The 13,576-nt window shown below is 43.2% G+C and overlaps 1 pseudogene; it reads left to right on the top strand.

Annotated features, from left to right (window-relative positions):
- Positions 1 to 406: 406 nt before the first annotated feature.
- Positions 407 to 3,645, top strand: LOC102513099 (annotated as a pseudogene).
- The last annotated feature ends 9,931 nt before the right edge of the window (positions 3,646 to 13,576 follow it).

Genomic DNA, 13,576 nt, shown 5'->3' with positions numbered 1-13,576 from the left:
TAATATTTTTAAATTATTAAAATAATGTATGTGTTATAGGCTGAATGTTTGTGTCCCCTCAAAATTCATATTTTGAAATCCTAACCTGCAGTATGATGACTTAGGAAGTGGGGTCTTTGGGAGGTAATTAGGTCATGAGGGTGGAGCCCTCATTAATGGGATTAGTGCCCTTAACAAAAGAGATCCCAGGGGGCTGCCTTCCCCCTTCTGCCATATGAGGACACAGGGAGAAGACAGTCATCTGTAGACCGGGAAGCAGACTCTCACCAGATATCAAATCTTCTGGTGCCTTCATCTTGGACTTCCCAGTCTCCCAAATGTTGTTTATAAGCCATCCAGTCTAGGGTGTTCTGTTATAGCAGCTCAAACATGCTAAGACAATGTTTATGATTAAAACATCCAAGCAATGGAAAAGGATACAGGTGAGAAATGATAGTTCTCCTCTTCCATCATCAGCCTGGTGCCATCCCACAGATCACCAATTTAATTTCTTGGGAACTTTTCTAAGAAATATTGTATGCATAGGCAAGTATGTGCATGCACACACACACATGCCACATGCACATTCTTTTTCCATGATGGGATTTTCCGCTACAAACTATTGTATCCAATGCTTTTTCTATTTCATGTTCCTCATACATCTCCGCAGATCAATACATGAACCAGTGCCTCATTTTTCAACAGGTGCTTGGTGTTCCTCTGTATGGATGCACCAAGGGTTATTACTTCAGTCCTCTCTAGCTGGACATTTTAGTTTGGTGTGGTTTGTTGTCTTTTACCACTGAGCTAAGCTGTATTTTAATGGTTTGTCTGGGTCTGTGTTTTCAGCCTAACTGGGGAGGGCAGGGACTGCATTTTAGTTTCAGTTTTAGATCCAGCCCCTGGCCCTCTCCTTGGCATGTTTTAAAAGTAATGAACTGGATTCCATTCCATGGGGTTACTCCTAGGAAGGCTTGGCCCAAGACCCTTCCCCAGGGGGGCCACCAGCAAAGAAGGCTCTCCCTGACACTTCATCCTCGCCTTTCTGGTTCAACTGGCAGGTTAACCCCTTCAGAGGAAGCTGAGACCTCCCTCTTATCTCCTGGATCCTCCAAGTCACCATGGAAATGTGGTCTCAGAAGACCTTCATACCAGGGGCCTCCATCCCTTCCCTGGGGCCACATCTGGCTTTTCCTCAAGCCCCTCCTTTAAGGAACCACTGCTCACGGTACTCTCTGGCATCGTGTCCTCTAGAGAGCCGTGTCCTGCTTCTCCCAGCATCGCTTCCCAGGAGGAGGAGGTAGTTCATTCTCCCCCTGAATCCCAGCCCCTGGCACAGATAAGCCCCAGGGAAGCGTTTACTGAAGCTCCTCCAGCCTTTCTCAGCATGAATATTTTACACTTCTGCAGTAAACTAGACAGTTAGAGCAAGGAAAAGGAGTTGTTGGAGCCACACTGCTGCACGCTGGCAAGCAGTTCAGTGGAGGTGGTGGGAGAGGATGGAGCTTCTCATCCTCTCCAACCGAAGCAGCAATTAGGTCCCTCATCTGAGCACCCAACCTTCCCCGGCGGTGTGAACGGGTGGCTGCCCCCAGGCCACCAGTATTCCTGCTCACTGGTCCACCTTCGGGTGCTCCAAAAGGTCATCTTGGATTTCTGACTTGTCATTTTAGTCCCTGCCTCTGCTTCTGTCCCAGTCATTGAATGTGAGCCCCCCCCCTTCTGAGACCCTCTCCTGCAGCCCCCACATTTTGCAGAAGGGGAAATGAAACCAGGAAGATAAAGAGATTGCTCAGGGTCACACCCTGCCTGGCAGGTGGGAACACTTTCGGGGTTCCTGACTCACAGCAGGGGCTTTGTCTGATCCACTATCTCAGCCAGAAAGGATCTGTCAACCTGTCACTGCTGCTGGCTTACTTCCTCTTCCCTGAGACCAGGATAATGCAAATGGCTAAAACTTATATAAAGCTTCTGTATGCCAGGTCTCATTTGAAGTGCTTTACATGCATTCCTTTCTCTCTCTCTTTGTTTTAAATAACGCAACACATTATGAAGTATATTTTTTATTTTACAGATGAAGAAACTGAGGCCCAGAGAGGTTAAGTAATCTGCCTAAGGTTACACAGTGACAGAGCTGAGGTTCCAGCCCAGGAAATGGGACTCCAAAGTCCCTGTTCTTAACTTCTGCACCATTCTTCCCCTCAGAATAACACACTATGCTAGATTCTGTCCTAAGAGTTTATGTGCATGTACGCAGGGGCTGCCATGGGAGGCGGCTAGGCTGCAGTTGATGCCTGGAGGGTGGTGAATCCACCCCGCACAGTATTTTCCCGACCAGGCCCAGACATGCCTGTCCTTGTAAAGTAAAAACCTCAATGGGGGCCTTCCTCCCTAAGGATGCCAACAGTACAGCTCTCTGAACAGACGCTAAAAACAGTTCTCAACTGAAAGACCGCTTGCGTCACAGTATGAGAAGTTAGACTGCTGGTGGAAAAGCATTCGACGGCCGAAGGCTTCCAGCCAGACGGTGATCTCTTTGGACCCATTACTTTGCATTTGTAATCAGACTGGATCACCTCCCATCCTGAGGCTCTCCAAGGCTGTGAACAGTTTTTCAGTGATCTTTACAGAAAGATACCCTCTCCAGAGAAAGGCAGTATTTACACACAGCACTTTGGATCTCTAGGAAACACCAGAATCATTGGTGAAGAACATATTAAATGGCTCAAGGGCTACTGTGTAGCTTTTCTCTGTGGCTTGACAGTAAAACTCCTGTCTCTGAGGTGAGGTGCTTTTGAGTCAATGATAACACACAAAATCTACAATTCGTGCAGTGCCCACCCTGATGTTCTTAAAAAAGAAGGGACCTGAAGATGCCTTCTGTGTTGTGGGAATAACAATGATAGATCTTTACCCAAGAGACTCCTGGAATTTTGGCTTTGGACAGGCCTCTTTGACAGATGGTGTGGGGATATTCAGCTTTGCCAGGTACGGCAGTGATTTTGTAACTCACTCTATGAAGGCAAAGTGAAAAAGCTGCAGAAAATATCTTCAAAGTGACTGTTTGGGTAACTATTATACTCCTGAAGTGACTAGTGTTTTGCTGTTTCAGTCCTGTAAGAATTTAACCCCTGAGCTTGGACAGATCTCTGGACTCGGACACTGCCAGGGGCTTGCATGCTTAATGCAAGTCTCCAACCATTTGGAAGAAGCTGACCTGCACCCCCTCAGCCTCTGCCCTATTTGTTTATGCAAGTTGCAGGGTGCTATTGGCTTCAAGATTACAGGAAGATCCAAAGTGTGGGTGAGATGGGTGGATGATGGATCTCTGACATACCTGGAGTGACTCTGAAACATGTCATGAGGATAATGTGAATTTGCCAAAGCCTGTGGAAGCCTTTAAAGAATGGAAAGAGTGGATAATAAAATGTCTTGCTGTTCTCCAAAAATAAGAACCTTCACATAGGAGGAATTAAAATAAACGCTTGTATATTAAAAAAAAGTTTATGTGTAATATTTCATTTAATCCTCACCACAGCTCTATGAAGAAGAAAATACTCTTATTGAACCCATTTTATAAGCCTCTCTGAGGCTTAGAGAGGCTGGGTAAGCTGATGAAGGCCACTTAGCTGGCGGAGTCAGGAATGAAGGGGAGTGAAATATGCCAGCCCCAAATATGCTACTTTGGCATAAGAATAGTTTTGAGCTGAAGGCAATTACAAAACAGCAGGTGCAGGGGGAAAAAAACAGCTATCTGCCGCCCCCCATCTGGCTAAGAGCAGGACATTAATTTTCATTTATAAAGGTGTCTCCCTCTCCCATGGCAGGAAGAGGAGGATGACTCTTGGACTCTAGGCTCTTACCAGGACAGACATGGCATCAAGAGGAATCTACATGACAAACCTTACTAAAGTAGCCCTCTTCTTCTGTTCATTTTCTCCGATATACTTACCTTCTCACAGTTTGCCACCCCCAAAAGCCTAAACTCCTTTTCTTTTGTCTTATCACTTCTCTACAAATGAATTGTTCTTTGCTAAGATGCTATGTTAAGCCCCAAGTTCTAACCATCCCTTTGAGTCACTCATTATCGAGTTTCTCCCGTGTATATGCACGCTGCATATATTAATAAACAATGTTTTTCTCTTGCTAAATTGTCTTTTTTCAGTTTGATTTCCAGGGCTCTAGCTACAGAACCTAGGAGGGTAGAGAAAAAGGTTTTTTCCTCCCCGACAGGACTTAACCTAGATCTGTCAACTGCAAGGCTGGACTCCTACTGCCTTCATAAAAGATGCTCAATCAATGGAGAATAAATGGCTGAATGGCTCTGGATTAGTACACTCGGGCTGCCATAACAAAACACCATAGACTGGGTGGCTTAAACAACAGAAATTGATTTTCTCACAGTTGTGGAGGCTGGGAAGTCTGAGATCAAGGTGCTGCCGATTCAGATCCCAGTGAGAACGCTCCTCCTGGCTTGCATCTGGAGGCCTTCTTGCTGGGTCCTCACATGGTGGAGAGAGAGCACCCTGATGCCTCTTCCTCTTCTTATAAGGATGCAAGCCCAGTTGGTATAGAGCCCATCCTTAGGACATTGAAATTTTCCTTGTAAAGGCTCTCATCCTAGTACAATTACATTGTGGGGTAAGGAAGGCTTCAACATATGAATTTGGAGGAGGACACAATTCAGAGCAGTCATCCCTCAGTATCCATAGGGGTTTCATTCCAGGACCCCCTCTGAAACCATAATCCCTTATGCTCAAGTCTCATATAAAATGGCATATTACTTGCATATAACTGACACACATCCTTCCATATACTTTAAATTATTCCTGATTACTTATAATACTTAATACAATGTAAATGTTATATAAATAGTTGTCATTGTGCAGCAAATTCAAGTTTTGCTTTTTGGAAAATTTTGGAATTTTTTTTCTTGAATATTTTTGATCCACGCTTGGTTGAATCCACAGATTTGGAACCTGTGATACAGAGGGCCTACCATGCATAGTAGGCCCTTTCCTTTCTCCTGAGCAAAGGAAATAATAATGACAATATAAGAAGAAAACTGAAGGTCAATCTATGGGTATTGAGAATGGCTCTGGTGTCCTCTCCTTTGCTGTCATGGGAAACTACCAAAGGAGGGTGGGAAACCATCAGCCTGTTTCTGTGAATATTGATGATTTTGTGGTTTCTGGACATACTGAGGCCTTGGCAGTGGCCACAACAGTGTCTCAGGTAAGAGGAAACAGAAGGGAGGCAGATTGGTACAGAAAATGGAATGATTATGGACTGATCATGTCTGAATGGTTATGCTAGTCACACCCCATCTGTCTCACACTTTGAACATCAGCAGATCTGTCCACAGCTCTACTTTTCCAAGCAGTGGAACATATCTCAGGCCTGAAAAGGCCCCCTTCAAGAATCCTATGAGGATCCTGCCTAAACCCAGCTGGAATCCAGTGCCTTTGCTCTCTGCACCCAGGCAAGGTGTGCTGCAGGGAGGCTGAGATTCTCTGGTAGGTGTATTGCTAAAACTAGCCTTATGGTTATGGAATCATAATTTCCTTTCTATTTTTATCTAAAATTGCACATAGGTCCTACTTGGGGAGAAAACCAGCTACAAAAGGCAGTCAAAACCACAATAAACAATCTTTTAAAGGCACATGCATTTTTAAAAGGTAATTCCTGCAGAACTACTAATTATTTGGAACATTTCACTGCAGAACAGCTGGGGTTTGCTGGAATAACTTACAAGTCCAGAGGAAGCAACAAATGGAGCCACCAGAACAGAATGCATGCTCCCTGCTCCAAATCTCAGAGCAGGGGACAGTTCCTGCCTACTCAGAACTGATTTCCTAGCTCGCCATGGAAGATTCCAGCATTCAAGAACCTACAGGTCAATCACTGGTGATGGTATAAGGGGGTGGGGATGGGATTCAGTGAGAGGAAGGAAGCTGGAGTCCAAAAAGAGCCTGCAAACAGGAATTAGCGCCTTTACTAAACCAGGAAAACGGAGGGGAGGAAACCGGGAAAATGAACCAGGAATGAGACTTAGATGCCCGAAGAATCCTTAGTGCTGCCCTGGGGTGGAGCCTCCCCCCACCTCTCCAGCTTCCTCTTCCACTACTGAATTTTAAGCTCCAACCACTAAATGATTTGTAATGCCATCCCACACCAAGCTGTGCCTTGCTTCTGTGTGTTTGCTCAAGCTGTTCCCACCACTTGGAATGCCCTCCCTCTCCCACATCTCTTCAGCTGCCTGACTCCCACCTACCCACCTACCCACCTACCCACATACCCCATAAGACACAGCACCAGTGGCCTTCCTCCAGGAAACCTTTCCATCCCCCAGGTCACTCACTAAATTGTCCACCTTGGATTATACTTGTCTGTGGATGGATGGGTCATGTCTCAAGGATGGATGAGTGCTCAAGCAGACCAGAGTGTCCTCATCTTTGTATTCCAGTGCCTGGCACATATTAGACACTCAATATAAGTTGGCTGAATTAGTGTTGACAGAGAGAGAAGGAATGATGGTGGCAGGAACTACTTTTTTTGGACAAAATGCAGCAAAATTAGAAGTCATAATTCTGGAATGTGGTGAGAGGGTCAGGCCTGGTGTATCTGCTGGGGTTGCTCTTCTAAACAAAGTCTACAAAGTTATCAAGTAATAACAATATAATAAAAACCTCTTTTTCTTCCTATATCCTCAAATAGAGCTGGAAGAGACTTCTGCGTTGATCTCACTTAGGCTGTGTCATTCAGGGAGGTTAAGGGATTTGCCCTGGTCCCACAGGAAGTCAGTGATGTCAGGGAGGAAATATTCTTTTTAATCTATCCATCTTAGGTTTATTGGCTGTGGCTTTGAAAATTAGACCGACAAAAGACAGATTCGCAAGAGGAAATGAGCAACTTATTAGCACATGCAGCGCACATCACTCGAGAGAAAACTCAGTGATGAGTAACTCAATGAGGTGGTTAGAACTGGGCTTAGGTTGCATCTTAATGAAAGAACATACATTTATAGAGAAGTGACAAGACAAAGGAAAAAGACTGAGTTTCTAGGCATGGCAAATTTGGGGAAAGCAAATACGTGGGGAAACTGACAGAAGATAAGGGCTAGTTAGTAAAGTTTATTATGTTGGTTCTTCTGGTGCCATATCCAGGAAGATAAAGGTCCAAAGTCATCCTCTGTGATTAACTTCTGTTCTTCCTAGTAGGGTAGGGAAGGGGACACCTCTACAAATTAATGTTCTGCTTTTAGGCAAATAGTAGGAGCGCAGATTTTTTTCTTGTATCTGCTTTTTCTCAGTTGCCTTGACCTCAATAATCTCTATGCCAAAGTAGCATATGTTGGGGGGGCATACTCTGCTACCCATCATTGGCAACACTAGGACTAAATCACAGATCTGTGGCCTTGCATCATTGATTTCAGGGAGCATGAACAGAGTAACTGCTACCTGGGGATGAGAGGCATCAACCCATGAATGAGCACCAGGAGAAGGGAGCTGCAATTCAAAAGCAAACTCCTGTCAAGAGAAGTGGGAAGGATGACAGTCTGGGGAGTTGCCGCCACCATGTGTCCAGGAGAAATGCGATACAAGCCACGGGTATAATTTAAAATTTTCTGGCAGACACTTAATCTTTTTTTTTGCTTTTTTTTGGGGTGGGGGTTGGTAATTAGGTTCATCTCTTCATTTATTATTTTTGGTGGAGGTACCGGGGATTGAACCTAGGACCTCGTGCATGCTTGTCATGCACTCTACCACTGAGCTATATCCTCCCCACTTTGGCAAACACTTCTTAAAAAGTGAAAAGAAACAAGGGAATTTATGTTTAATAACATTTTTAACTCAGTATATCTAAAATATCATTTCAACATGTGATCAATATAAAAAAATTATATATAAAGACTTCACTTTCTTCAGTTCTCTTAGAACTAGTTTACTATCTTGCTGGTTGCCTTATAATGAGTTAAATATTTGGCATGTGCTTATTTTTTTAGTTTGCATAAAATTCATGTTTTTAACTTTTTGAAAATTATACTTTTCCAGTAAGTTTGGCAATTTTATTATGTCAAGTAAAAACACAGAAAATGTATACCATCTACTATGTTCATAAAAGTAAAAATATTTAATACTAAAAGGTAGAAAAGCTATAATAGTGGTGGAGGGACAATATTTAAATGGGTATAATCAAGGTTGTTGGCTCCTTTGAGGATGGCTAATGAATCCAAAAAAAAAAAAACCCTTCTTTAAAAAAAAACTTGTTTTTTTATAAACAGCTTTGTTCAGGTAAAATTGAAATACTATAATCTGCATATATTTAAAGTGTTCAAATTGATAAGTTTCATATGAATCCCTCTCTGAAGCTATCACCAAGTCTGCCCAGAAAGCTCAGAAGACTAAATGAGTATTATTCCCCAAACCTACCACTCTAGTCTTCATCAACAGCAGAAGAAAGGTCTCAAAGGTATTTGTCTCAACTGGCCATTAAAGTTTAATAGTAGGGGACTAGTTAATGATAATGATGCTTTGTAAAACCTTCAGAAGGAGGAGAATGTTTTGTGGACCATTTTGAGTGTGTGTGTGTGTGTGTGTGTGGCAATTTTATTAGTTTTAATATCAGTACTTTTTAATGGAAATAACTTGACCAAAAATGTGTCACAGAATTTTGAGACCCACTAAAACAAAGTTTAATGAGAAAACAAAATTAAAACCAGAACAGGACATATGATCCTAAAATAGGGCACCTTGGCATATTGGGTATTTTAAGCTGAAGGATTTGGAGGAAAACAACTTAAGGACACTTCTGCCCTGAAATAGGTCAGAAACCCTCGGGTGAGGGTTTATACACTCCCCACAATGCAGGAAAAGAGCATCCTTATCTCCGAAGACAAAGGGACACCAAGAAGAAACCTAACACTCAGGCCCTGCTGGTTCCCCCAGAGACTACACTTAGTCCATATACTCTGTGAGTTATCATATTCCTCCACAACTGACCACTCTTCACCAGACCAGCATAAAGTCACTCACATCTAACTATTTCTTCAGGTCTTCATTTCCTTAGGAAGGCTCCCATGTCACGTAAAACTTACATGAAATAAATTTGTATGCTTTTCTCCTGTTACTCTGTCTTTGTCAGATAAATTTTCAGACCCAGCCAGGAACTCTAAGAGGGGTGAAGAAAACTTTGTCCTCTCCTATGCCACCCTCATAACCAAGATAATGAGCATAAATTTCCTTGTACCAGCAATAGAACCTCCACGAGAGGGTGGTCATCTCATTTGAGGGGAACCACACAGAAGGTAGACGCTGAGCGACCCGAGTAAGGAAGAAAATCTAAAAATGGATTGGGCACAAGTTTGTCAGATAAATGGAAATATTCATTCTTTAATGAGTGCCTACTGTTTACCAGGCTCTGAGCAAACTCTCGGGAGGATGCTGTGCCCCTGAGTGTGAAGAACCGAGGCTCGGGGCTCAGGACCCAGCAGCAGGGGGCCGGCCCTGGAGCCTCCCATCCACACTCCCTCTTCCTTCTGAAGTCTGAAGGTTCAGATGCGGGGTAACTGGGCCTTCTGGATACCAGTGGTGCTGAAGGAAGAAGATCTCTTTTGGAATCACTTTTTTTTTCCAAAAAAAGAGGCCACTTTCTTCTCAGAAACAAGACAGAGACAGTATGCTTGTCTGGAAAAGCTGTCCACAGGGACAGCTTCCTCACTCCTGAGCAAGTTTGTTCTAATGAAAATAGAGGCAGTGGTTATTGTACACATTAATATCCCGAATGGATTCCCTTTGAGAATGTGCTTTTGCTGCTTTGCCCCAGAGGCCAAGGTGCCAGCACTGATGTGGGTGTTTGGTGGAGCCATCTGTGCCTGGGAAAGTCTGAGAAACAGTGAGGAGGATGCCAGGGTCTTGTGGGGCAGGTCAGAGAGCTTACAGGGCTATCCTGAAAAGGACAGGAAGGGAGGGTGGGAGGACAGGGGTAGAATGAGGGAATGATTTTTGTGTAGATAATCTTCCCCATGGAAGCTGAGCAAGGCATGCTAGTATCTTGCTACCTTGGTGTTACCTGCCTTTAGAGAGACGAAGTGAAGAGGAAAATATTTCAGTTCCTCGTTCTTGAGCATGCAAGGTGTGTTTGGACTATTGGTACCCAGTCCCCTCTCCTTCCCCTGCCCCAAAAAAGACCCTCATATCAGGAACATTGCCTGTGAGTGAAGATATTAGGGTGAGAACCTAGGGGTTGGGGTGAATGGAGGTGGGAGGACATCTTGGGGGCCAAAGCTAGCCCTATAATAACTGGGCAGTGTGAGAGGAGGTGGGCAGTCCTGGAGGCTGGAATTATAGGGAATCCAAGTACATTTGGGGTGTGTGTGTGTGTGTGTGTGTGTGTGTGTGTATACAGCCATCCCTCTGCATTGGTCGGGACCCCCAAGGATACTAAAATCCTTGCTCAAGTTCCAAATGGTGTAGTATTTGCATATAACCTATGCACATCCTCCCTTTAAGTCACCTCCAGATTATTTATAATACATAGTACAATGTAAATGCTATGTAAATAGCTGCCAGTGAATGACAAATTCAACTTTCGCTTTTTGGAACTTTCTGAAATTTTTTCCTGAATATTTTGATTTGTGGTTGGTTGAATCCATGAATGTGGAATCCTCAGATACAGAGGGCTGACTGAATATTTAACTGTAAATAGGGCCGAGAGGATGACTGTGACGGGACCCAGAATATATCAGTGTGAAGAGTTGTTTTTTTTTCTGAACTCCCCTTATCTGCTTAAAAGCAGAGCCTCCCAAAATAATTTATTTGTCATAAATCCCCTCCTCTGGCAGTTCTGCCATCAGGGAAGACTGATTCTTATCACCAGATATCACCAGGATAAGAAGTCACCTAAACAGATATTGTCACATAACTATCATGTCTCCCATCTATTTTCTTGAGGGCCCACTTATCTTTCCTTCTTTCTTTCTTTCTTTTTTAACTGAAGTATAGTCAGTTTACAACGTTGTGTCAATTTCTGGTGTACAGCACAATAGTTCAGTCATAAGTATATATACATATATTCATTTTCATATTCTTTTTCATTATAGGTTACTACAAGGTATAGAATATAGTTCCCTGTGCTCTACAGTTCCACTTATATTTCTTAAAAGTCATTTATTTTCCCACCAGTGACTTTTCTCCCCATCTTCTTGCCTATTAAGATGATCTATAAGCCCCAAACTTAACTGCCTCTGTGATCATGTTTTTCTGTGAAATCCCACATACATACATGAATGAAAATACCTTTTTTTCTTCCTAATCTGTCAGTTGTTGGTTCAATTCACAGGCCCCCAAAGACTGAACTTAAGAGGGTAGAGGAAAAATGTTCCCTGTTCTTCTTGCAAAACTATAGTACCCTGCCACAATCAGGATCCTGCTGCTGACATAGTCAAGATGCAGAACAATTCCATCACCACGAGAATCCCTCATCTTGTACATGCACCCCAATGTTCACAGCAGCACTAGTTACAATAGCCAAGACATGGAAGCAACTTAAATGTCCATCGACAGATGACTGGATAAAGAAGATGTGATGTGTGTGTGTGTGTGTGTGTGTGTGTGTGTGTGTGTGTGTGTGTGTGTGTAAAATACTACTCAGCCATAAAAAAGAATGAAATAATGCCATTTGCAGCAACAAGGATGGACCTAGAGATTATCATACTAAATGAAGACACTCAGACAGAAAAAGACAAACATCATATGATATCACTTATATGTGAAATCTAAAAAAAATGACAAAAATGAACTTACTTATAAAACAGAAACAGACTCACTGACATAGAAAACAAACTTATGGTTATCAGAAAGGGAAGAGTTGGGGAGGGATAAATTAGAAGTTTGGGATTAGCAGATGCAAACTACTATATACAAAATAGATAAACAACAAGGTCCTAGTGTATAGCACAGGGAACTATATTCAATAGCTTGTGATAACCTATAATGAAAAAGAATATATATATACATATATAACTGAATCACTCTGCTGTACACCAGAAACTAACACAACATTGTAAGTCAACTATACTTCAATACAAAAAAGATGATTTAGATACAGAAAAAGAATCCTTCATCTTGCCCTTTTACACCTATTTCCCTCCGCTCTCTACCACATCCGCCCTGACTGCTAGAATGTTCTTTTAATCAGCCTTAGCATTTTGCGTCTCTGTCATTAAAAAGTTGAATAAAATCTTTAGTACATTCTCATTTTATATTTGAATGAATCTTGTTTTCAATTCTTTAAATCTTGTTTTGAGAATTGTTTTGACACGGGGAAGCCTCGAGGTTCTGAAGCTGATGTTAAACACCTTGGGGTTCATTTCCCCTCTTCAATGCCTCCCTTTCTCCCTAAGCATATTAGAGCCTGCCCCATCATTGACCTGCAAGCACTAGTTGACTTCTTCTAGGAACTCAACTTATCTGACCTCCTCAGCCCAGAAGTCACAGCACTTAGACTCCAGCTCAGATGGTGCTCAGCACAACCTGGATTTCAACTCACCTCCCTACAACAAACACACTTACAGAGTAAGACCCTCTTCTGTGACTTATCACAAACTGCCTTTTATTGCTGTTCTTTAGGGGCTAGTTTCCTAGGGGCTGGGCCCAAGTCCTATCCATCTCTGCTCCTCCCCAGAACCAAGGACTTGCCTGGAAAGGGCTTAACCCAAAAGAAGCTCTGATAGTCATATCTCTGGAGGAGGGAGGTGGAAAAACTGTGTGTAAATTTCCCAGTGCCCTCAAAATACACATAGGCAACGGCCAGGCTGGAGCTGGCACAGGACCTGTCCCTGATCCAGATTACCTGCCCTAGAGAGAGAATCTGCCTGTGGATAAAGGGCTCCCCACTGCAGAAGGAAGGTTTCAAGGTGATGACCCAGCACATGCTTCTTCCTTGGAGTTGCTCCATGGTTAAGTCAAAGTTACATACAATGTGAGGTCATTGAGGAGCAGAGAGACTATCGGGGAGTAGAGAGCAGGAGGATGGAGCAGGCTCTTCAAGACCATGTGGCTACCTGGGAGGCAGCAGGGAAAGCTTTGGTTCTGTTGAGGCCACCTCAAAATATGTCTCAATGGCATACTGATTATTTTGAATTAAAGTTGCTTCAAAAACAACCAATGCAAGAAGGACACTAACACTTCCCTCCATCTCCCTCAAAATAGGATATAAATCTCTCATATTAAAGGTACCTGGAGGTAGAAGGATACCCTTATCACCAGAGATAGGGAATTTGGGGCCAAGAAGCCCATGTGTGGCTGTTAGCATAACTAACTCCATCTTGGACCCCGTCCAGCTCCTCCTGTCCTTCCACTGACCCAACCCAGGACCGCACCATGCAGTAAATCACTTCTCTGTCATCAAGGACTTTGTAGCTAATAGATACTGGTTAATAATCATTAGGACCAGGTGGCCTCTACACTCTGTTGGCCCCCAAACAATGATGGAGATCTTTGTTGATGTATTCCCGGCACCCACAAGACTAGTTACCCATTCATAAATCTTGACTTAGGAATGCATGTCCTGTTTCCAAGCACCTACCGCCATACCC

The sequence above is a fragment of the Camelus ferus genome, chromosome 15 (genome assembly GCF_009834535.1).
Source record: "Camelus ferus isolate YT-003-E chromosome 15, BCGSAC_Cfer_1.0, whole genome shotgun sequence".
NCBI lineage: Eukaryota > Metazoa > Chordata > Mammalia > Artiodactyla > Camelidae > Camelus > Camelus ferus.
The sequence above is the reverse complement of the archived record's forward strand: the minus strand, read 5'-3'. Positions and strand labels throughout refer to the sequence as shown.